Genomic DNA, 27164 nt, shown 5'->3' with positions numbered 1-27164 from the left:
GAGGTCTAGAGCGCTAACCGCTCGACACTCCGTGAGGTGCCGCCCCTGTCCCGCCCTCGACAACCGCGATTGGCTAGAATGCCGGTTGCCTAAGAACAAGGCGGAAAACAGTTTACAGGACGCAATTAGGGTCACAGGTGAGTGCAAGTGAGTGCTCGTTGTTAGCAGAGTGCTATAAAAACATCCTACAGATACTATCAACAGTTCTAACAATATTAAAAATTGTAGCTTCTGGTCAAGTATGCTACGCGATGTGCATTAAAATAATTCCCAGCCTCTGAAACACGGGCTGTATTAAATGAAGTCGGTGCTCAGCGCCCAGCGGGGAGTAGCTGCCACCAACTCTTACCGCGTGGAACGTCTGCCTCCTCGCAACCTAAATACCCTCAAGAAGCGGAGGTCTAGAGCGCTAACCGCTCGACACTCCGTGAGGTGCCGCCCCTGTCCCGCCCTCGACAACCGCGATTGGCTAGAATGCCGGTTGCCTAAGAACAAGGCGGAAAACAGTTTACAGGACGCAATTAGGGTCACAGGTGAGTGCAAGTGAGTGCTCGTTTTTAGCAGAGTGCTATAAAAACATCCTACAGATACTATCAACAGTTCTAAGGGCGGTGTGTAGGACCGCTCACTTTGGGATGCCTCACGGCTGGGCGAGTTGGCCTACAAAAAGGGGGAAGCAAACGGAGAAGGCACTCGCAGCCCAGCCCCTGCCAGATGGCAGGGCACAAAAGAGTCCAACAAGGTAGCGAGGCGTGACCTAACTCCGGGGACAGAAGCTACCCCCGCGCAAAGAGTGTGCAAATCCAACCGTACAAAGAGATGACCAAGAAGGGACAAGAAACAAGACAATCATCCAAATGAGCTAACCAACGAACTGTCAGTCCAATTTGCTAATTGGTGATGTACATATGATTTATGACAGATATTACGGATGACAAATGCATATGATTTATGACGCAAATATGGCAGTTCTATGGCGATGATTTATGTCCAGGGCATGCAAATAATGCCAAAGTGTATCCATGTATTCCTAATAAAACTGCGGCCAACAAATGACCACAACAAACACAAATGCATGTTGGCTCGTTCATTCTACGGAATACAGTGGGGAAATATAGCATGTACTTTGGAGTGGGCACAGTGCGGGGGTTATCACGTTACAGGCCTTCAGAACTCCTCTTATGAGTAATGATGACGTGAGACCATACAGGTGATTAAAGTCGCTTTGTATAATGGAGGCCCACAGGAGGCTGTGAAGTACATGTCTGCTCCAGTGACGGTGGCACCACTCGGTGCTTGGTGAAAAAAGCTTGCAGGGCTTCAGGTGCGGCCACGGGGCTCCGAGTGCAAGTAATCCAAGGTTGTGCAACATTGCTTCTCCGGCGGACTTAATGTCTTTTTTTACAGCTGCCTGCTAACTGTAACTTATTTAACTTGAATTACATGGCATCGAAACCCGGATGGGTGAGAATCACAAGAGTGACTTTATTAGTTTAATAGCTCTGGCTACCAATATCATGTATATTTGAATAATTTAAAACAACTTAAAGTAAAAATTGTAATGTGAAGATTTGGTGTAACTGCCTGAGCTGCCGACTTCAGAGCCGGAGGGGACCAGGTTCGAGTCTCTGCATCAGTAACCCCCCCTGCCTCGAGTTCAGCGCCTTGAAACCCCCACCTTACTACTCCTCGATTATTCTTTTTTTATATGCACATACTGAATCCTGCACATTGCTGAGAAGTTTATATGTTTAAGCCCAATAAGTTTTAGTATTCATATTTGCTTCTGGGTTAATGAATGTGCTTATTATTTTCTATATTATAATTGACCTGCATAGCACTTGATACATCCTAAAATCATCTGGCAGTTGCACTTTATCACGTTTAAGGATGACTGTCGGGCATCTTTAACACAGGAGTGAAACATACACGTCATATATTATACCTCACTTGTCCCACTTGTTGAGAATCACAAACACTGGCTCATAACATGTTTAGCTCCGCTCTCAGAGTACGGAAACAACAGCCACATCAGAGCTCAACAGCAGCTTAACTATCATACATTTTAAAAGTAAAACATGTAAAGCACAAAGGAAATGTGCATATAGCTCACAGCTAATATTTTATTGAATTTATGAGTGCCTTCTTTTATCCTAATATGTTATTTTATGTTAATTTTTTTAATTTATAAGCGCATTATCACCTGCAGGTCTCTAAGCGCTATCAGAAACAGAGATCTAGCCTTCACAAGAGGGGACTCAGATTGCACCCCATGCCTCTACAAAAAGTACTGTTTTAATTTCTTCCTAAACGGTAGGAGGGCATGTTCCTTGTGTATGTTCTCTGGCAGGTTGTTCCAAATGTGGGGAATAGATGAGGAGAAGACTCTTCCTCCTTTCGATGAATTGTTAAATAGTGGGCAGGTGAAAAAATTGGCCTCGGAAGAACGTAACGCCCTAATAGGAGTGTAGTTGGCTAGACGGCCCTTGATGTAGCTAGGGGCTTGGCCATAGTTGGCTTTGTGCGCGATACAGAGGCCTTTAAATTTAGCTCTTTGTCCAACATGGAGCCAATGCAGTTGTTTAAGGAGGGGTGATGCACGTGTTCGTCTAGGCACTCTAAAGATAAGCCTAGCAGCATAATTCATAATCACCTGCAACCTCTTCAGGAGGTTGGCCGGGAGGCCGATATACAGGGCATTCCTGTAATCCAGTCTTGATAGTATCATAGCAGATACTGCCATTCTAAGTGTGTTAAAACTGACTAATGGAGCAAGCTTACGCAGCTGTCTCAGCATGCCTGTGCATGTTCCCACCACTCTTGATACCTGTTGGATCATGGTGAGCGTGGCATCGATTTTGATGCCCAGACTTTTTACCGCCACCGCCGACTCTGGGTAGGCGCCGAGCTCTTTTGGCCAGAAAACCTCTTTCCACGGGTTGGAGTCTGAGGTGACGGCCAGTACTTCCGTTTTATCCGGGTTGATTTTAAGAGAGTTGGCCGTCATCCAGTTGACCGTGAATTTCAGAATATTTTGGAATCTTATGTGAGCTGTCGTGGAATTGTCTATCTGAATGACCAACTGGGTGTCATCAGCGTAGTTATAAATTTGACACTCCATACCGTTCAGTGCCGCTATCAGGGGCTGGAGGTAGGCATTAAAGACCAATGGTGACAGTGCCAATCACTGCCTTACCCCGCATGAAAGGAGTCCCAAATCGGACACCTGGTTATTCAGTTGTATTCTCTGCGAGCGGCCTTTAAGAAAGGAGCCCAGCCATGTAAGGGCAGTGCCCTGGATCCCTTGCCCCGAAATCCACGACATTAGTTGGTTGTGATTGACCGTGTCAAATGCTACGGATAGGTCCAGAAGAACCAGGGCACATGGTTTATTTTTGTCAGCCCTCAGTCTAAGTTCATCTAGAACAGACAGCATCACCAATTCCATGCTGTGATGCGACCTGAACCCTGCCTGGTTAGGTTGAAGAAGATGGTTGCTTTCAATGTGATTGGTCAGGGTTTTTAGTACGTGTTGTTCTAGAACCTTTGCGAGGAACGGGAGCTGTGAGATTGGCCAGGAATTTATCAGGTTTTATGTGCTAGCACCAGGCTTTTTCAGGAGCGGAATGACACGTGCTTCCTTAAAGTTGGAGGGTACATGTCCTGTGGCCAGGGATTGATTGAGGAGTGAGAGTATCTCCCTTTCCATACCAGGAAATGCCATTTTGAAGATCCTGGGCGGGCAGGGGTCAGCCAGCGACCCTTATTTCACCTTCCCTAGTATGTGGGACATAGTGACATGCGTGAGATTGGGGAAGGTTGTGAGGGGTTCGCTGAAAGTGGGAGGCAATAGTATAGGTGACAATGTACATGGAAGCATAGGGGTCATATGAATTTCCCTAATTAGATCTTTGACTTTAGTTTCGAAGAAGGATTGGAAGTTATTACAGTCTTCCGGGCCGAACTGAGGTTTCTGTTCCTTAACTTGCCGCAGCTTTTTCAGAGTTTGAAAGGTCTCCTTTTGTTTATTTACCGGCGTGGCGATTTTTGTCTCATAATATTCTGCTTTACACGATATGATAGTTTTTTTGTAGGCAGTGAACACGTCACAGTATTCTTGCTGGGCACCTGGTTCATAAGCCTTCCGCCGTGCTCTTTCGCTTTGGTGGAGGGTCTATTTCATAGATCTTAAGGCGGCGTTGAACCAAGGTGCCCACTTGCCCTCGTCCCTAATTTTGGCCCTGCGTGTTGGAGCTACCTTATCTATAGCATTTTGTAGCCTTCCTAACAGGGCCTGCGTCAAGATTTCCCTCTATGAGAGTGGAAGCCGCTGATTCCTGTAGGGTAGTAGTCAGGTCATCGGCGCAAATTTGCTTCCAACACTTTCTAGTCTGTGGATCTGCTGGTTGTTTGCTTGGGGAGTGGGAGCCGACCACTAAGTAAGTAGTGATCGGACCAGAGGCAAGGACTGATAGTTACCGGGCTAGTAAAGGGGACGGAGGACCAGACCAGGTCCAGGGTGTGGCCTTTATTATGCGTTGGCCCGTGTGCTAGTTGTTGGACTTCTAAGGCCATTAAGGCTTCCTCTAGCTGAATGGCCTTGCTATCTTTGGGTGTCTGATCCCAATGGAGGTTAAAATCCCCCATTATCACCACACTTTGGTACCGAGAGCGAATGTCGTTGGCTAATTCAATTAACCATTCAATGAACCTGGGTGGCGTTAGTGGCGGGCGGTTGTCTACCAGGTCAGCTATACAGATCGTTTTACAGTGAAACTTAGCTCCTAACACCTCAGCCCTATCAAAGCTTTCTGCGCAGAGGGCCTCTGTTTTTAATTGCCAGTTGTGCAGCAGAGCTACTCCGCCCCCTCTAGAGCTGCCAGATCGATTGAGGCCTAGTGCTGCATGGATGGGGGTAGGGCTGCAACTAGGTCAGGGGTTGAGGCTTCTTCAAGCCAGGTGTCCGTAATGCCTAAGATATCCAAGGAGTCATCTTGGAGTAATGAGAAGACCTCAAGATTGTGTTTCTGTAGTGACCAGGTGTTAAGTGTGGCAATCCTGAGTTCCTGAGGATTATCCGACGGTATTGGTCTTGATGGATTATGAGTTAGACACTTAGGATAGGGTCTTAGGAGTCCTAAAAGTCTCAGTTTGGCAGCAACCTCAGCATTAAGTTGAGTCCTACCTTTATTCAGGGACCACATGTCCTCTATAGAGTTTGGGGGAAGAGGGCCAGAGTTCGTGGCCCCTGGTCCTGTTCGGTCGCGGACGGGCGCAGACGGGCTTGCCTTAGGCGCGCCTTTGGCGCGCCTGTGGCACTCCTGCTGTGCGCGCGCTTTGCGCTTGCTCCATCCTGCTTCAAAAAGACTAAGACTCCTCCCACCCACCTCTCAGCCCTGCTGTGCAGCAGCTGACTATTCCCCGAACACTAGAGTGACAACTCGCCGGAAGTGCGTGGGGCAGGAAGTGAGGACGCTAGGAGAGAGCCCAGAGTCACAAGGTGAGACACAGAGCACACAACTAAGTTTAAAAGGATTTAAAAAATCGCACAATATCCAAATTTTAGCAGCATTTTTAGCAGCAGTGTTTCAGACAATTTCAACAGAGCTCACCACTAAGTTTAAAAAGATTAAAAATTTGCACAATATCCAAAATTTAGCAGCGTTTTGGCAACAGTATATGGTCGAGCAAAGGACCTATGCAGTCCATGCTTCCACCACCCTATTTTTTTCCTCTCTGACACATGATGTAGCTCAGATTTCATCAAGATTAGGCATTGCTCCTTTTTATGTTTCAGACAGACTGCATTTAAAATGGCACGCAGATTTTGGTGCAATTGATCACACATGGCACATGAAACATGCAATGAGGCCTAGTCAAATGATTTTTTAAAGTGGCACTTTTGGTACATGCAAAGTGAAAGACATGAAATGAGGCCTGCTCAGAATGCTTTCAGTCTGAAATGCTTTCATTTAAAACCATACTTAATTGATTAATCTTGGATGTTTAATGTGTCTAGTTTAGACTTAACCTCACTATAGAATGTACATTTAATTTAGAGAATGTTTTTTTTTAACTTTTAAAGTAGCACATAATTGTGCTGAATTAACATGTGTTTTTGCAGTGTAGAAATACTCGTGATTTCAGTTTCCTCTTTAGCTTTGAAGATAAGATCTACACTTTCTGTTCCTGTCTCAAGAGACTTTGGCTTTGTTGCATATTTAGACAATACCTATTCAGTTCATAACACATCTTTTTATAATGTATTAATTAATCAACCATGCACCAACACTACACATGGGGCATACGCATTTTGCATGAAAAGCTATCTAAAAACATTAGAGCTATTGCTATGAGTATGTATTAACCGCATGCGCGCTAGCGCAATTCCGCTCCTGTGCTGAGCTTTTTTAAACCGCACTTTACGTGACGAGCTGGGCTCGTCATCAGCGTGCGAGGAGGCTACGCCATGACGAGCCCAGCTCGTCATCAGCGTGGAAGGGGTTAATTGTTTGCGCTTTGAAAATTTGCACTAGAGTATGTTTATGCTATGCTGTACATTGCACATTATTGCATTATGTGCACAAATAATAGAAAAGCTGCTTTAAACTAATAGCTTTTGCTAGGTAATAACTAATACAGGGTACTAGTATGGGGGACGTAAACATAATGGGTTATATTTCATACATTAATATTTTGTGCTTGTTTTGTTTTCGGGCCCACTATAAAATGGCTGCCTGGGAATCCAGCACTGCTGGGAATTGTTAGCAGTGTGCTGAATGAGAGACACATGCACAGAAGATTATGCCAGCTGCATGAACTGCCAAGTGCCTCAAGTGAAGACACATGGGTCAAGGCCACAATAAACTGTACACTCCAGTCATCGTGCCAATGTACCAGTGTTTGTGGGAGAGTGTCATCCCTGTGTGCGATGTGAAAGCAAGAAGGAAATAGACTGATACTTGTTTTCCTTTTAAATGTTGCAATATTTGTATCATTATTGATGGGGAAACATATGACTGTATTGAGCCTTAATGCTTCCTTTGTTAAAACCGATATGAGTTGGATTTTCAATGAGAACAGGATGGTGAGACCCTCATATCGCCTTTGGGTAACCAATCACAGTGCGAGTTTCTACTGAAACTGTAACATTATTAGTTTAGTCAGCCAAGAATTAGACTCCGTAGGGAGCGTGTCGAACTAGAAGAGATAGGAGGAGAGAGGAGAGGGAGAAGATGAGACCAGACATCAAATGAGTTAGGCAAGTGAACCTCGCGGGTGCAGCCTGTGAGGATGTGGGTCCGAGGAGAGATAGAGGGAGGATGGGACAGAGAGGCATAGGCTAGCCTTGCACATCATATTTTTGGCAAGGCAGATCACATTCCTCTGTGGTCTTGTAAAGGGAGGGCAGCCTCTCTCTGTGAGACACAGAGAGAGAGATGAACAGACAGGGCAGAGATAGCAGCTGATGGAGCAGGTTTAAATTTAGATTCTAAAACTCTAAGTATATGCTTTGACTAACTAACTTGTTTTGAAAAGATGTATTTGTCTTATGCATTTATTTCTCTTCATGGGAGATTTTTACCAATCATTCATTATTGGTTAGGCTTGCAAAACTCACTCTTGAATTATATTTTTCCTGAACTCTTTAAAGAATTCTGATTGACATTTAATGCCTCATTCCCTTCCTTTATGGAATGCCTTGTATTCAGTCTGTAACATGTTCTGTATTAATTCCTCTTTTCCTATTTTCAATTCTGTAATCTGATTGATATTTGACTAATTAATAAAGGGTCAGAGAACCTTACCTTCTAACTAGAAAATAAAACGCTTAAAAAATTCTCACAACTCTCTTTATTGGCTAAAATATTAATTGCATTTTGATTTTTCATGTTTATGTAAATTCTCCTGAAGGTGATACACAGTGGCAAAGGTCCATTTACCTTTAAAGCGATAAACTAGAGGTAAATGAGGTTTTGCATTGAGAAATTACAGTGAAATAACCTCTGGATCAGTTTCTGGTACTAGAGGTAAGGTTAACACCATCACCAAAAGGAGCATAGTTTAGTTTAAAAGCTTAAATAGAGCTAGAAAATATTTGCCCAAGTTAGATCAATGTCCAAGTCCTGATTCCTGACTCCAATGCTCAAAACTTGAAGACTGGAAAAGCAGTACTGGAAGGTGATGCAAGAAGGCGATACCTGGAGTGGTGTGAGTATCAATAGGGTTGTGAAATGTTGTTAATGTGCTAGGATGTATTTTTGAAGCGTTGAAGATAGTAAGGGTTTTGACTGTTGGTGAAACTTTACTCATTTTGAATTGATGGTTTTATTGATTATATTGGTAATTACATAGGACAGAATTTTTGATTATTGATTATATGTTCTTATCATAAAAAGTTAGTGTCTCATTTTGTGCTGTCTAGAAACACAGGTACAGTGGTACATGGAACTCCCGGAAAGGAATAGTGGGTGGGGGAAGTAGCCACACTGCTCTGAGGTTACTCGTCTGGAACACCACTGAGAAGCTACTCAGGGTTGACAGTGTTAAATTAGGGACTATTTTCTGTGTAAAAGTGAGAGTGATTGATAGCATAGAGTTCGCTGGTGAAACTTTAGTGTTATATCACCTAGAAAGGGTAACACTGAAGGAGTAGCAGGTTCTTCTGAGCTTGAGTGAAGGGTGGGCGGAAGGGATTTACTCGCAGTGGTTGAAGAGCAAATGGAAGTTCTTACTTTGTGAAGAGTAATGGAATGTGTTACTCGCAGTGAAAATAAATCTATCCTTTATTTAGTGAAGCAGGCAGAGTAGCGACTGTTTTTAGGTTGTTACTAACAGAATTTTTATTAAGAAAACTCAGCTAAATATTGCAGTAAGATTTTGTTGGAGAGGGTCAGTAGTAGGAGTTAAACTGACTGAAATTGAAACTGACGACATTGAAGAAAATAAAGTGAATCGAACTATTGTAGAAATGAAAATGTTTGAAGATTTAAAGAAACTGTTGGGAGGTAAAGTAAAAAATATGTTATTAATTGGTGATGTTCCTGAAGGAACACTCTTACATTTTATGTCTACCAATTATGGACAAAATAATGTATGTGGGTTCACCAATGGTGCAAAATTACTGAAAAAGAAGATCCTCTGAGGTTTCCACACATTTTACTTTTGAATTGCAAATTAGTGACAAATTAAGGGAAGTATTAAGTGAAATAAATACACCATCTAGAGCTGCACAATTTGAGGCTTTAAGCATGTAGGAAAAGACAGCAAGAGACAAAGCAAGTAAGGATAAAAAGATAAAGCACCAGATGCAGGAGAAGGGAATTGATGATAAAAAGCTTCAAATAACTGAGTGTCCACCACTTATGTGGTTCCCACTAAAAATACTGAAAATAGTGTACCAGTAAGTACTACAGTGACTACTGATTCTGTTGAACAGAGAGAAACACAGATTGAGAGAACTGTGCAGACATTTCAGATTGACCCAATATCTGTTCTGCACTGACAGTGTATTTCCAGGTGTTACTGCTTCAAATGTGACTGATTCAGTCCAAATAATACAAACTACAGATGCACAGGCAATGTCTACAAAAATTGTGACTGCCCCAATTACTATGGACCCTACTCAAAAGGTTCAAAGAGTTGCAGAATGGCAGGGTTTATTTCAGAAACTCAGAATTCACAGATTATTGAACAGAAATTATCCGAGACAGTCCGAACACTGAAAGGTGGGGGGCACAGATGGTCTCGCAAGATATGGCAAATGCTCAAATTAATTTAAATCAGTTGCCAAGAGCAAATGTGACTTCATTCCAGAAACAAAATCCAAACCAATTTCAACAGGTTACTGTATACTCAGGCCTGGCAGGAAAACAATTGTTTTGCAAATTAAACAGCACAGATTACTGTACACCAGATAATGTTAATTTTCAGATTCCTGATGAGGATGTACATTTTAAAATGGCCTAACAAGAGACAGCTGTAGAATTGTTTTCAGAAAAGACAGTTGAAAAAGTATCTTCTGATTTGAAAGAAATAATAAACAGAGAAGTAAGGGAGTTCACAGAGTAGGATGTCAGATTAATAAAATGTGCAGAACATGTTTTATTCAAATTAGAATGAGATGACGTGTATTCAAGAACACCATCAGTTGCAGAAATTTTACCCATAATTGGAGATAAGCTGAGTAAAGTATTTTTGATGGAATTGATTGGAAGTTTATGTAACTTTCTGATCACAGGTTCACAGAAATTAAATGAAAAGAACAGATTAGTGCAGGAGATTAATAGCATAACTTTTCGATGTTGTCCTGTGGTACAGAATCCAGCCAATATATTTTTTCACATTCCATGTGCTGAAGAATGGCTTACTGTTATTGATTTTTTCCAAGTTCATGTCACAATACCATTGCATGAAGCTAGTCAGACGTACAGTCAAAAAGAAGATGAATACCTAGGACACATCATTGGAAAGGGAAGTAGAAGGGTGTCACCAGAGAGAGTGGAAATAATTCAAAAATGAATCCACCTCAAATTCAGAAATGTTAGGAAGTTTTTGGGAATGGTTAGCTGCTGTTGAGAGGGATTAGTAAACCTTTCCCTAGTGGCTAAGCCTTTACTGAGGCTGACACAAAGGATGTGTCTGAACCGCTTCCATTGGACAACAATTGCACAAGAGCCTTCCTAGAGTTGAAAGAGAAAAAGTGTCATGCCCCGGCACTAGGAATGCAAGTTTATTAAACAGAAAATACACCAATTTGCAGTGAGATGGAGAGCTGCGCTCTCTCAGTGCCTGTTCAAAAACATGAATGTGTTCAAAGGTCTGTGATGTATTTCCCATTGACCTTTGACCCCAACATCACAGAAATGCCAGCAAATAAAGTTGTTTGTGATGAAACTGAATATGAGTGTCTAGATGTCATGAATGTATGCATGAATCCAATATCAGACTTTAAGGATGAACGTCTGATTCAGCCTAACAATGTTCATTTGTAGATGGCCCATATTTGAAAGGTAACAATGAGATATTAAGAGCAGCACATGCTGTGCTCCTTATACATTATGTTGTCAAAGCTTCACGGCTTTCAGTAGTTACCTCAGCCCAAAATTTGAAATTGATTGCCCTTACCATAACATACAGTATAACTCCTCATATGAGAGTCACTGTTTTCATGGGAGAGAGAAATGCTAATTCAGTTGCAAAATATTGTATTCTGTTAGCCTACACATTCAATGGGATTTCCACAAGTGAATATGAAAAGAATACTGTTTATTTTGAGAAAAATTACAACTGCATAGTAGCAAATGGGTTATTGCAAAAACTAATGCCCAGGTAAAGATTGCCAGTTTCTCTGAAATCAGATCTAAATGAGGTCTCAAAGATGATGAGGGCAGAACCACAGATTGGACAAGTATTGGATTGTAGCTATCTACCTGAAGTTCCAAGTGTAATAAAGCAACACAAAGACAGCACAGAGTTACACTTTGCAAAGACTGTGTTCCAGCATCACTGAAGTGGCTAGAACATATACATGCAAATGCACTTGTGAAAAACACTGATGAAAACACTAGCCATTGCTGTGAAGGTCTGGCTGATGTGGAGCATGCAGTTTCTCACCAGATTGCAGCTGCTACACAAGATCTACATAATGGGTGGTGCAACAACTTTGATCTGAGAGATGTTGTGCTGAAACATCTGAATGTGATCAAAGTGAAAATAAAAGCCAAAGGCTTGGATTGAAAAAGTGAAAAGAATTGAAGGTACTCTGTCTGAGTTTCTCAGCACTTGAGTGGTCGAATTTGCATGGAAAAAGTACAGCATGCCACACCGTATGAGCCACCCTGATGGCAAGCTGATGACAATTTTACTAACTGTTCCAGGAAGCTACTTACAGAATTCTGCACTAGTAAAGTCAAGTCAAATTACTTTATTCGTATCTCATTTTTGAAAAACATAAAAGCACAGTTAAGATTACATTTCCTGGAAAAAATAAGGCAATACAATATGATTAAATTTGAGTCCCGAAGGGAAAAGCTACAATCTTACTTAATTTACATCCTAATTGTCTTTCTTAGTCTGATGACACATTTTAAGTAGCTTGCTACAATCTACACTGTCAATTCATCTTCCATTCATTGTAACTCTAAATATGCAGCTCTACATTGTCTTAACCCATGCTGCCTTAGAATCGGTAGTAGAGAAAATCTCCTGGGCAGCGTGTAGAAACTACAGAAGAGAGTTACATGCAATGTTGATTGTACCGATATACCGTTGCACGGACAGGGAACTCTGCACTAAACATTTGAGCTTGGCTATATATGATCTGATTACAGCCAAAACTTGTGTTGCCTTAGAAATAGAGGTAACATTGTTATATGCTCAGCCTTTGCAATAAATATGTCAGCTGTGAGATTAAATAAGTGTGATGATTTATAAATCATTTGAGGTATCATGATTTTTTTGTTAAATAGTTTTTATTGAAGATAAGAAGAACACAGGATTAAAAAGAACATTTAAACATTTCTGTTGAATAAGTGAGGACAAAAGTAAGAGTTATGAATATACATAAAATACATGAAATATATCATAAGAGAAAACAATACTAATTCATAAGTCTAATATGAAAAGTTCAAAATTAGTAATTATAAGAATAAGAATACATAGTAAACCTAAATATACCATAATACTAGTAGATAATCAACCTGTGTAAATAAAGAATGTATACAATGTAAGAGAGTAGAGAGTAGTAGTTTTTTTTATAAAAATCAGAAAGGAGAGAAAGCAAAGAGATGAAAGAAAAAGGAAATTAAGAAATAATGGAAGAGGAGGGGGAGGAGGTGTGTGAAATAAAGTGATAAGACTGTAAAGATTAAGAAGATAATGATAGAAAGGTAGTGAAAGGTAACCATAATACAATTACAATTTACATTTTTCAAAGCTTTATTCGACAGCAGTCATAAAAGCATTTTGACCCTAACGCTATACAATAAATACTAAATCTAAAATACTTTCATAAAAGCAAGTATTAAACAATTATGCTGACGAAATTAATGGAAGAATATAAAATCATTCCATTACAATCTGAAAATTTTGATAAAAAAGAGAAACAAGGTTACCATAAATCATTAGGTTGCTTTACCCAGTAGCGTACGTGTGCGGATTAGCCATGCCCAGCCGAGGAATTTTGCAACTGCAATTGCAAAATAAGGTGTGCAGTCTGTTTCTAATATTCTAAGTGCAACTATTTGCCTGCGAGTCCCAAGATTCAAACACACTGGTTTTAACCATTTGCGGCGTGGACCTGCATATATAGGACAAACAAACAACACGTGGGAAACATTCTCGATTTGATCTTTACAATGGTAGCAATGTTCATCCCTTGTTGATGACCAATGTTTTGTGAATGCATTGACTGGGAGGGTTCCAAATCTAAATTGGAAATACAACTTTCTGTCCTGTGGCTTTTCAATGATGTCCCAATAGGTTTCACAGAGTGGGACCATTTTAATGTCTAAGAAGCGGCCAGTTAGGTTGGAGTTGCATCCAGAGCGATAAGCTGTGGAGTAGACCATCTCCCAATAAAGTTTCTTCAAGTTTGCCTTTGTAGGAAAACATGACGTATCCGTGTTTCCCCAGAGATGATCTAACTTCAGCTTAGCCAGCAACCCCCATAGTTCTTTTAGCCACAAGATAGTGTGGAAACGGTCCATGGTGATAACATCAGCCAATGCTACAGCATAGTGGGAAAGTTCCGGGGACACCATTAAGCGTCGCCAATATAACAGAGGGCGCAGACGAGCTAAGTCCTCTACACTTTTCCTACCCAAGTCATGCAATAAAGGGACCATAGGAGTGCTTTGTGGTGCCATTACTAGCCGCCGTAAAAACCTATTCTCAGCTAGTGTCAAATTTTTTAGATTTGAAAATCCCCATAATTCTGAACCATAGAGAGATGCGCTAATTACCTTCATGTTGTAAATCTCAAGGGCACAATTTACTGGTTTAGTCAGCGAGGCTCGATGTTTGAGTGCTACTACGCCTGCTAGCTGATTAAACTTTAAAACTGCCGTATCAATAGGGGTATTCCATCTCATGTTGCCCTGGAGTGTTATACCTAGGTAGGTAAAAGCCTCTACCTGTTCTAAAGGAGTACCATTGTAAGTAATTACACCTTTGAATGTAGACCTTTGGTTCATGCACATGAACTTTGTCTTGGAAGCATTCAATTCTAGTCCACGAATCTCGCAGAACTAACCAAATGCATTGAGTGCCTTTTGCAAACCACTTGGGGTGCGGGAAAGTATTAACGTGTCATCCGCAAACATGAGGACAGGCACATGGGCACCAGCCAATATTGGAGCGTCTGTCGGAGTTCTTTTTAAATAATCCACTATACCATTAATGTATATTGAAAACAATGTTGGGGCCAGAACGCACCCTTGCCTCACACCACGCTCGACAGGGAAGGGCTCAATTACTTCGCCCTGAGCACCCCACCTGATTTTGGCATAGTTGTTTTCATGCAGACGAACCAGAAGTGTAAGGAGTTCTGGGCTTATGCCAGCTTCATCGAGAACCCTCCATAGCTTTGGTCTTGGAACTAGGTCAAAAGCTGACTTCAAGTCAACAAAGACAGCATAAAAAGGGCCATTTATCAAGGTCACATTCCTCCAATAAAGGGCAATAAAAAAAAGGACCTGATTGATGGAACTAGTTAAGGGGCGAAAACACGCTTGGTATGGAGACAGGATGTTATTTTCCGCTATCCATGTTTGCAGCTTATTCTGCACTAGTCGACCCAACAGTTTTTGTGCGAAATCTATGAGGCTGATGAGTCTGTAATTATTTGGGAGTGATTTGTCGCCTTTTTTGAATATTGGGATTATTTCTGCACCCTTCCAAGAAGAAGGTACATCTGCGCCTAGGGCCACTGAGTTGGCTAGCCATACAAAATACTGGCACCATGTTTCTTGATCACTTAAAAAGACATCTGCGGGGATGCCATCCATACCTGGCGCTCTCCCCCCTGTTACACAATCCAAAGCGGTGCTGACATCATTTACATCAAATACTTGATGGTTGTAATAGGCGGTGGGTGGCAGAGTATAACTATCTGGAGCCAGATTACAAGCATATTGAGTCTTAAAAAACTCTATCCACTTGTTTTTGGGAACATGATTTTGTGGGGGGGGGGGGGCAGCAATTCCACCCCTATCCCATTTTACAGTAGCCCAAAATTGCTTTGAATTTTTGGCTGCAGATGCAAGCTTCAGCTTGCACCAATATTCCTCATCCCACTGCCTCTTGGCTAGTTTTAATGCATTTCTATATGTATCCCTTGCCTTCCTTACTAATTCAGAATTCCCCGACCTAAGTGCACTACTCAGGTTCTGACGAGCTATTCTGCAGTTTTTGTCATACCACCCCTGCTTTGGTTGGTTTTTCATAGCCTTGCTTAACTTTGTTGTTTTTAAGAAAGATCCCTGCAGTCTATTAAAAAACTTGGTATGAGCCTCTATCAAAATTTCTGGGAAATTAGGTTTGTTAGCAAGAGGTTTTAGATTATTTATTTCCTCTACCACTACTCTCTTGAGCTCAACAACCCATTCAGGGTCTTCTACTAACTTTCCCCATTTAAGGTGTTGTTGGTTATTTGAACATACAACATCTAGGGTCACCCTGTCTTCCACAATGCTTATTCCTAAGACCTCTTGGTAAGATTGGAAAACCAAGCAAAGAGGATTGTGATCACTTTCAACCCTATTTACCACAGTCATGTCTAGCAGTTTGTCCCAAGCCCTGATATCCACCAAGAAGTAATCTATTCTACTAGATGCCGTTCCATTGTCAAATGTATTACTCCCTTGACGATCAGAAAGTGTACGCCCATTTGCAGCTCTCAGACCCCTTGCTAGACATAGGCTCTTGGTTTGAATAGCCACGGCACTCCATCTTTTGACCATGGCCACCTCAAGCTGGGGAATTCCCCATTTGCTGTCTTCCTCCTGGGTGAGATACTTGTCCTCTTCTCCCAAAGGTTCAAAGGTGGTATTAAAGTCCCCCCCTACAATAATGGATAACTCCATGGGCAACACTTCCAGCTCTTGGTCGAGGATGGATATAACTTCAGAGGTCTTCCCCCCATTACTCCCCTAGCATATATATTGAAGACAGCCAACCCTTGACCATTGTCCCATTTTATATTAACTGCCAATATATCATGTGTTGCCACGAACCTTTGCTCTATTGTGCAGTGTAATGATTGGCGTATCCAAATCACCAATCCTCCTGATGGACGTCCTTTAGGGTTTTTTGTGGCCGGGATATAAAAATTGAGATATCCCTGGTGATAGACTGGTATCAAAGACCAAGTTTCCTGTAATAATATGATATCATAGTGATCAATGAAATCACACCATTCCGGAGATACCAATTTTTTTTCTATGCCAGCAAGGTTCCAGGAGATAAAGGTGAGTTTAGATTTATCAATATTTAGGCCTGCTTGCCCTAGGCAAGTAGGTTTTCCTCGATTCTCAAAAAGTGGAGGTGTTTTAGGGGGCACAGTTATTGAGGGGGTGCTTAAGGAATTAGATAGTTGGAACCCGGGTGCCAAGCCTATTTCCTGCTCAAAGCCGTTTTCTGTATGACATTCAAGGATGTCCATCCCCCCGCCCCTTACGACAGCTGATTTACGCCGAGTGCCTTCTGATGCAGATAAGATTTTATAAATAAATGAGGCACTAGGAATAGAATCCGTAGAAATTTGATATAAGGGAGTAACTGCTGTAAGGGATGTAGGAATGGGATCAGAGATAACATTCTGTAAACATTCCTGTAATATGGGAACTAAAGTATTATATTGCTGAATACAGGAATCTGATAAGTGAAAGGTCTCTTGCAATTGATGAAAGGATAAAATCATATTATTAACAATTATTTGGTAAATATAGCAAAGGCCCTTTTCTTTCCATTGTATGTAATAAAAGGATTTGTGTCGAAACTTAATGTATTTGTTAAACCATATTGAGGATGCTAAAAAAGATTGATATTTAATAAAATTTTTAAAGAAAAGGGTATGTAAAAGGTATTGAGAGTGTTTCAAAATTGGGTATTTAGAAATAAAAGTACAATTATCCATGCAAGCAATATCTCTTATTGAAAAATCATTTAGCAATGAGCATTCAACATTGACCCAGGAGGCTTTAGATATATCCTGATAGTCTGCAGCTAAAGCATAAAATTGACGAATCCGAAAAGCATTATGATACAATAGAAAATCAGGAAATCTTACACCCCTTCATTCTTGAGACGAATCAATTTGGAGATAGCATTACGTGCATGTTTATTATTCCAGAGAAATTTAATACATAACAAGTTAATCTGAGAGAAATATTATTTAGGAATTTTGAAGGGTAACATAGAACATAGATAATAAAAACAATATCTGAGGAGCAATCATCATTTTAATGGTATCAAGTCTACCCCACCATGATAAAAATAAAGGTTACCAAAGATTCAATAAATTGGACATTTTGATTGGATTGGATTGGATTTGGTTTTTGTAGAGCGCGATAGCTACCCGAGGGCATCCTAGCGCTTAGCCAGATACAAGTGTGTGGGCGGGTCAATGTTATTTGTTGAAGAAAAAGGTTTTTAGTTTTTTTCGGAAGTGCAGAAGGTTGGGTTCTGAACGAATAGAGATTGGGAGGGAGTTCCAGAGCCTTGCCGCGTTTGTTGAGAACATTCTTCCTCCACTCCTTTCTCTTTTGAACCTGGGTCTGATGACTTGAAAGGTATGAGTCGACCTAAGCTGTCTGTTGGGGTGGTAGGGGGTAATCAAGGTAAGGTTCAGGAGTGCTCCTTTCCTCCAGTAGGCCCGGTGGGCAATGCACATGCTTTTAAAATTGATCCTGTCTTTTACTGGCAGCCAGTGGAGGGCTTTTAGTTCAGATTTCACTGATTGGCGCCGGGGAATGCGCAGAAGTGTGCGGGCAGCGCAGTTTTGAATCACCTGGAGTCTTTTCAGGGTTGATTCAGGGACGCCTAGATAAAAGGCGTTTCCGAAATCCAGCCGGGAGAGGATTAGGCCCTGGACCATGATCTGTCTGGCCTTATAGGGGAGAAGCGGTAGGATTTTTCGGATGAGTCTTATAATGCCCATGCAGGTGGCAGATAATTTAGTTGCCTGGTGTCCGAAGGATAAAGTGCTGTCAAGCCAAATTCCTAAGCTCTTGATGGTGTTCCTGGCTGGTGGTGCTGGGCCTAGATTTGGTGGCCACAGAGACTCAATTGATTTTTGAGGGGAGTTACCCGGTACCATTAGCTCTGTTTTGTCGCCATTTAGTTTCAAGTAAGACTGGCTCATCCAGGTACTTACTGCTTCCATGCAGCCTCTGAGATCATTAGGACATGAGGAGGGATGATTTAGGGTAACCACCAGTTGCGTGTCATCCGCGTAGGACACGACTTGGACGCCGAAAGGGCGGAATATTTCTGCGAGGGGGTGCATGTATATGTTAAACAGTGTGGGGCTCAGGGACGAACCCTGGGGCACCCCACAACTGAGTGGTTTACTGGGCAAGGTGGTATCGCCTTCGCAGACTCGGAAGGAGCGTTCTGACAGAAATGATCGTAGCCAGGCCGCTGCTGTCGATGTTATTCCTAGTTCTGAGATTCTGTGAAGTAGTATGTCGTGATTCACAGTGTCGAAGGCGGCACTGAGGCCCAATAAAATAATGGCCGCAGTGCCGCCCTGATCCATGATCATTCTTGCTCCTTCTGTTACAGCTAGTAAAGCGGTTTCTGTTCCGTGCATGGGGCGGAACCCAGTTTGAGATGGGTCCACTAGTTTATTTGTTTCCAGGAATTCTGTGAGGGATTGGTTGACGTGCTTTTCCGCGATTTTGGATATCCAAGGTAGCAGTGAGATAGGGCGGTAATTTCCTGGGTTCATCTGATCCAGATTTGATTTTTTCAGGAGGGCTTTGACTGTTGCCTGCTTCCATTTTGGGGGAACGACTCCTGAGGAAAGTGAATTGTTGATTAAGATCAGAATGGTGGGCAAGATGGTAGGGGTGATTGTTCTGAAAAACTGAGCTGGGGCTGGGTCACTGGGAGATCCGGACTTTACCTGGAGTAATATGGTTTCCAGGCTGGTGGACTCCAGTGGTGGAAAGTTTTCTAGGGTGGTAAGTGGAGGTGGACTGATGTCCTTCTGTTCTATTTTGGGATGTAGGGGGAAGGATGAGTAGATTGTGGCTATTTTATTGAAGAAGTAGTCTGCCTGTTCATTGCAGCGGGTTTGAGCGGTCAGTGGATCTGGGGGTTTATCGGGAAGTTTGAGCAGGCTCTTCGCAATTTGATATATTTCCTTGGGTTTGGATGCTGCTTCGTTAATTTTGTTTTTGTAGAAGGTAGCTTGAGCTTTTTTAATGTCATTTTTATAGATTTTTATGGCGGCCCGATATTTATTTTTGCTGATTTGTGAGTAATCAGTGCGCCATTTGTGGAATTTAAGTTTACGAACTGAACATCATCTGCGCCAGCTTGTCACCCATGTATAACCTGCACGGCAGCCATTTTGGGTACCATGGTCTCCCCGTTCACGATCGATCACCAGCGCGCTCCCCTGACCCTGGGAGCGTCCTCCGCGCACCCTGGCTGCCCCCCTCCCTCACATGCACAAGTCCGCATGACCCTGTCCTTGGGAGTCACGCTCGCGCCTGACCAACACCTCCTTTCCTTTCATGAATACCCCTCTGTTGGTAAACTCTCCCTCTGCGCTTGATTGTCCACGCGGCATGAATACCTCTCCTTTGATGACCCCTTCCACCGAGTCCGATTGTCCACACAGGTCCGAGGCCATCGCCTAAGCCGGGAGATACAGTTTACTGCCCACTATTGTATGGAGTCGCTCTTCTTCAAAGGGCCCACTATTGATCCTGGCCTCCCCACCCCCTGGGATACGATCAGGCGCACGCATCCTAAGAATCGGCGGAACACTCAGCTGCGTGATAGTCCCCTCCTCTTATCAGCAGGTTAAGGACCTCTATTGTGGATGCATGTGGGGGTGGGATTGACACGAGGATTACGGGGATGTCTTTTTCCTTGCTTCACAATGTCTTGATTGTAATAAAGAGTGGTCACATGCCATAAACCAGTGTATAAGAGGCCAGGCCTCAGAGAGGCTGTTAGAGCACCTCGAGACGATACCTTGTTGTCTGATCTGATGTGTTCTGCTCCGTCGGAATAAAAACTTCTGTTTCCTGCCTTCAAGTCTCCAGCGCCTGCCTCTTTGTTTGATAACTAGAGTGGTATAGAGGCGGATAACGCCGGGCAACTCTGAAAAAGGTCATCAGCCCTACCCTTTTTCTACACATTTCCATTCCAATCTTTTGCATTCTTTTTTAAGAGTGCGCAGGTCCTGTGAGTACGAAGGAGCGTTTTTAGGTCCCTGTTTGGGTTTGATATCTTTAAATGGGATAATGAGATCTAAGGAGGTGGTGATCCAGTTCTACAATTGGCGTCCCAAAGCGTGGGGCCCATCAGCGACACGTGGATCCAGTGGGAGAGGTCCCGACGACAGAGTGAACGACTGCAACGATCGGGAGAGCTCCTGTCCGATAGACCCTCGTCTGACAGCCGATCATCCGAACTTCACTGGTTCTGAACAGACCTCTCTCGAGTGATCTACGGTCCTGACTGGGAACCATCAGGAGTGCCGCGAACATCACGAAGAATAGAGGACGATCGGGCGCTGGATTCGGAAGACAGGAAACTGTCCATGCGGTCCGGGTAAGGTCGTGTAAACGCGACAAAATTACGAAATGATTGTTTGATTTGGATAATACTAGTATTACGCTTTGTTGATTCTTCTGGAGATTCACCGTCTGCAAACGGAGAAACAACAGGCTCTCTCTTGGCAAGCAGTGAAGGATAGGTAACGCAGACTTTTGTCCCCATTGTAACCCGTCGTGCCTATCTTCCTCCCCCACTGTTTTCCCGAACTGTTGTTCGTGGATTGTTGTCTGGAGATTCTCTGTCTGCAAACAGGGAAGAACAAGGTCTCTCTTTGCAGGTAGAGAAAAAGTAGGTAACGCAAACTTTTAACCCGTCGTACCTACTTATTTTCCCCACTGATTGTTTGATTGACCGTACATTAAGTGTTCGGTATTGGTTCTTTTTGAGGTATTCACCGCCTGCAAACAACGGAGAATAGAAATATTCTATCTAGTCTTTGCACGCCGTGATAAGATAGGTAGTGCAGACCTTTGTCCCCGTTGTAACCCGTCATGCCTATCTTCTCCCCACTGATTGGTAGCCTGTTTAGCCCGGACCGCTTATTAGAGATGAACCATCCAGCTCCGCTGGAGGGCACCCCTAATAAGGACATGTTCACTAAGCATGGACTAGTCGCTATAGCTTATACTAAGTTATGGCATAAATACACAAAGAAGAACCCCGAAAGTCAGTGGCCACTGATAGGTTCCTTTGATGATCATAAAATAAAAACATTAGAAATAGCGCTCCAGAAAAATAAGACTACGCCCACTATGCTCGATAGTATCGGCATGTGGCGCAAAGAAACGGAACAACGAAGAAAAAGAGAAGAAGCAAAAATAGGGAAAGAATTACGAAAGGCAGCCCACCTAGCCGCTAAGCAACTAGAAGAAGAAAGAAAAGAAAGAAAAGAAGCTACACAAAAACAAGAATCAGGGCTGACAGGTCAATGTCCTATTAGGACCCCCTCTACGCTCTACCTTGAATTGCCCTCCAAACAACGGGCGAACGATGAGTTACTACCAGGTGCCCCAATCATCTACATGCCCCCTCCATACGCCCCCTGCCAACAACACCTACAAGCCCTGGGTGCGAACGAGAGTGACCTTAGCGCTAGTGCACCAGCCCTCGCGGCCTCCGCACCAGGCGCATTAGCAACAACACCAGGTGACCCCGAGGCTAGCGAGCAACCACCGGTCAGATCAAACAGACTGAGTAAAGATGAACGGGATGGGATTGACAAAATAGCAAAGACACTAGTCGAGCGGAAGGAAAGCGAAGAATACACAATGAACATGTATAATTCACATGCCGACAGCCACAGACGGCATTTCATTTTACGATTCAGCTACCACATCCTGAACGCATATGAGGATAGGTATCAGAGTAAGGGCCCCGCTAAACTGACAACGCTGTATAGAAAGATTGATGTTGGAGATGAGACGGAACGTGATGCGACGGACCTCTTCATGCAAATGCTTGAAGTCTTCCGCCACCTCACGGAACAGAAACCAGAAGTCAAGGTTACAGTCCCTGAAACAACCGAGTCCTCAGTAGAAGTAGCCAACTCTATAATGCCCATCAGAGAGGCGGCCCCTTACTGGGTTCCGCCACGTGGTCAGGGAACAAACGACGATATTAACCATGAAGATGCAAAGGGGAGGGTTGTGTACAATTGGGTTTACCAACCATGGGACCGACAAGATATCTTAACTTTTAGGCAAACTCTGCCCGATTTAAGAAAGAACCCGACAGCATTCTATACAGAATTAGGCACAGCCTTGGGTTCGACGATAATGACTTTAGCGGACATTGACTTGTTTTTCGGGTTATGCCTGCCAGCTGACGTGTGGAAGCAAATCCGGAAGGCTGACCACACGGATCTGTTCGGACATACCTGGAAGCAACTCAGTGATCTAGATAGACAGCGAGAGCCCGGAAAGAAACCAGTAAAAGACATATTAGAACTCCCAGACAAATTAGTTCAGAAGTTAAAGACACTGATCCCAGAGAAAAAGGTAGACTGGTCGATAGTCACAGCCTGTCGTCAGAAACCCCAGGAAGACGTATCGGAATACTTCTCCCGATTCGAGACAGTGTTCTCCGACTACAGTGGCCAAGACATGACCACCGCAACCGGACAACACCTGTTTGTACAAAATTATGTAAAGGGTCTATCACAAGAGGTCTCCAAAAAGCTGCAGACGAGTGAGAGTAGTTGGGGGGCCTCCAAACCCGCAGCTATCCTTCAGATGGCTCAGTATTACGAGCACCAGAAAAATGAGAGTGATAGGGCATCCGAGAAAAAGAAGAAAGATTTGAAAGAAAGGGTGATGATAGCTCAGATACAAGGTATAGTGGTCGGACGGGAACCCCACAGGGGGAACTACCAATCGACTACCCCTAGAAATCCACCTCCCAAAGACCACACCCCAACACCCCACATTGGACGTAGAGACATTAGCGAGGACCAATGCGCCTTCTGCAAAGGATTCGGCCATTGGAAATCCCAGTGTCCGGTTCTGTTAGAGATGAACAGAAATAGGGACCCCAAGGACGTAGCGGGTGGGCCAAGAAATAGGGGACAAGGACGAGGGCACACAAACGACACCAACAATGACAGATCAGGGAGATCGAACACATTTGACCGTCCCGACAGAACCAGTATCAACTATCCGACGGTGAGAATGCCCCCGATTTTGCATAGGACTGCCAGGGGCAAGGGAGGGATCCAGTCGAGTTCTGTGTTGACCAGCAAGGTCCTTACGTCACCGCTAAGGTCCTGGGTACAGAGTCTCCATTTTTGGTAGACACTGGGGCGACACGTAGTGTGTTATCAAAACGACTGATTCCAAGGGCACCCTTGTCTGGCTCACACATTACATCGATAGGTTTCGATGGGACGCCCTCCACAAACCCCCTGTCCGTGCCTATCACCTTTGACCTAGAAAGCAACACCACTGACACAACATTTCTGCTCTCCTCCAACTCCCCTGACGCCATTATGGGCATTGACTTACTGAAGCATTTTCGAGCTACCATTAGGTGTTCCCCAGATGGAGTCCGAGTCATCCTGTACGACAACCCAGGCATGCCCAAATCCTGCCCTGCACGACACATGTGCTCCATAACTGACGCTGATCTGTCCTTGCTCGACACCCTGCCCCCGTACCTATGGGCCAAGAATGACTCTGATGTGGGACGAATGATGATTGACCCCATTCATATAACTGTAAGACAGGACGCTATGCTCCCGAAACTCCCACAGTATCGGATATCGCCCGAGGGCGAGAAGGCACTGGTAGCAATCATTCAGTCTCTGGTAGATGCAGGAGTGGTCAAAGAAGTGGTTAGCAATGTCTGCAACAGCCCTATCCTACCCATTGTTAAAAAGCAAGGCGAGGGAGATGAGAAAGCGTACCGCTTCATCATCGACCTGCGAGAGATTAACAAAGTGGTTGTACCCCAATACCCCGTAGTCTCAGACATCACCACCATTTTGACCCTCATTCCGTCCACTGCCACCACCTTCACTGTTATTGACCTCAAGAATGCGTTTTTCTCTATCCCCATCCACCCAGACAGCCGTTATCTCTTCGGCTTCACCCTAAAATCCCGCTCGTACCGATTTTGTAGCGCTCCCCAGGGGTACACTGAAAGTCCCAGCATTTACAGCCAGGCCCTCAAAAGACAGCTGGACGCCGTCCAGCTACCAGAAGGAGTGGTGTTGATCCAATATGTCGATGATATCCTTTTGGCGGCTGACACCACCCCACTTGCAATCACAGCCACTATCCAACTCCTACACTTTCTCGCAGAAAATGGCCACAAAGTCTCCAAAAAGAAACTACAGTTCTGCCAGCCACAAGTGACATACCTAGGCCATCTCCTGTCCAAAGAAGGGAGGAAACTTACGCCCGACCGAATCCAGACCATCCTAGATACCCCCATCCCAAAAACACAAAAGCAAGTCCGCTCTTTGGTTGGCCTTACCTCTTTTTGCAGACAATGGTTACCAAATTTCAGCCTCATTGTAAAACCCCTACTTGCCTTGTTGACCAAAGATGCCCCCTTCCCGCTTCCTTGGACCCCTGAGTGTCAAGCATCCTTTAAGGAGCTACGGGATGCCCTTTGCTCGGCCCCTGTCCTGGGAACACCGGATTACTCCAAGCCCTTTTCCCTTTTCATCCACGAAAGGGAGGGGTGTGCATTGTCCGTTCTAACACAGTCTATCGGTCCTAAGCAGCGCCCTTGTGCCTACTTCTCTGCCACTCTTGACCCTGTAGCCAGAGCTTTGCCTGCCTGCCTTCGAGCAGTAGCTGCCGCTGCTGTCTCTATCCGTCAGAGCGAGGGAATCGTACTTTCGAACTCCCTCACTGTGTTAGTACCCTATGCGGTCGACACCCTTTTGAACCAAACCAAGACTCAACACCTGACTAGCACACGACTGACGGGGTACGAATTGACGCTACTTGCACCCCACATCACACTAAAGAGATGCACGACCTTGAATCCTGCCACACTGTTGCCCCTGCCTGAAAATGACCCCGACGTGCCTCCCATACACAACTGTGTAACACTCACGGACGAACAAACTAGGAGTAGAATTGACCTCCGAGACACTGCTTTTACAGACCCTGATGGAGAGCTATGGGTAGACGGCTCATGCATCAAACTCCCAGATGACACCACTTCAGCTGCCTATGCAGTCACGACAGCCCGGACAGTAGATGAGACAGCCCGCATCACACAACGATCTGCACAGGCAGCGGAGCTGATAGCCCTCACATGAGCATGCATCATAGCCACAGGAACCACCGCGAACGTATATACAGACAGCCAGTATGCCTTCGGGGTGGTTCACCATTTTGGGCTCCTGTGGAGGGAAAGGGGATTCCTGACGTCCCACGGCACCCCCATCCTTCACGGAGATCTGGTCTCTGCTTTGATTGAAGCAGTTCTCCTCCCCAAACGATTAGCAGTGATTAAATGCCAGGCACACAAGAAGGTGACAGACTTAGTCGGACAAGGGAACGCACTGGCCGACATCACTGCACGAACCACAGCTGAGAATATGACGGTAACACGCATATATGTGACCAGGTCACAAGCAGAGAAATGGACTAACGCAAGGGAAATGATTAGGGGCATCCAGTCGGCCAGCACCCCTCACGAACTGACCGAGTGGGCAAGGGTGGGTTTGAAGGACGATGAGGGCTGCTGGCGGACAAAAGACGCAAAGAGATGGCTGCTGCCTGACTCATACCTGATCCCGATACAGACTATGGCACATTCCCCCGCACACATAGGATCTGCACCCATGATCGAACTCATTTCCAAAGTCTGGTACAACGACAAAATCCCCGACTCAGCCGAACGCCTGGTCCAGCAGTGCCTTATCTGTTTACAACATAACCCCGGGAAAGGAACTGTGGTGCCCCGGGGAGGGTTTGGGATCCCCGATCACCCCTTTGAGGTCCTCCAGATGGATTACATCCAGCTAGAGAGATGCCAAGGCTTGAAGTATGTACTAGTCATTGTATGTGCCTTCAGCAAATGGGTAGAGGCCTATCCAACCCGTGACAACACTGCCATGACTACTGCCAAAGTACTACTGAAAGAGTTCTTCCCTCGCTATGGGCTTTGTCGAATTTTATGGAGCGACAATGGCCCCCACTTCATAGCTGAGGTTATCCAACTAATCTTAAAAGGGTTGGGGGTGAAGCAAAGGTTTCATGCGGTCTTCCAACCCCAATCCGCCGGTCTGGTGGAGCGACATAATGCCACATTGAAGTTGAAATTGTCAAAAATAGTGGCCACCACCGGACTTAAGTGGCCAGATGCCCTCCCACTGGCTTTGCTGTCGATGCGCTCCACTCCCACCAAACACCATTTGACCCCCTACGAGGTTGTATTCGGGCGACCGATGAACCTCTGGACTGCCCCCAAACCGACCTCCATTCATGACGTCCCGGACGTCCTACTGTCTGATTATTTGTGCAAGTTGACTAAAACGTTGTCTGTAATTCATCAACAGGTGCAGCAGGCCATCCCCGATGCTTCCAGGGGCCCAGGCCACGACATCCAACCGGGGGACTTTGTGCTAGTCCGAAACTTTCAACGGGCCAAAAGTCTGGAACCCCGGTGGACGGGCCCCTGGCAAGTGCTGATCACCACCCGGACGGCGCTTCGAGTGGAGGGGAAGCGGCACTGGCTGCACGCACACCACTGCAGGAAGGTCTCCTCGACCCTGGCCACGACAGAAAACGTCAACACCCAAGAAGAGCTCCTGAACAAAGACCGGCCAGCATTGAACTGTTATCCTGACACCGAGGCACTTGAACTTGCAAAATTCCCTGATCCCACTGTGCCATCCAGAGAAGGGT

The sequence above is a fragment of the Lissotriton vulgaris genome, chromosome 5, assembly GCF_964263255.1.
Source record: "Lissotriton vulgaris chromosome 5, aLisVul1.2, whole genome shotgun sequence".
Taxonomy (NCBI): domain Eukaryota; kingdom Metazoa; phylum Chordata; class Amphibia; order Caudata; family Salamandridae; genus Lissotriton; species Lissotriton vulgaris.
Note: the sequence above shows the minus strand (reverse complement) of the source record.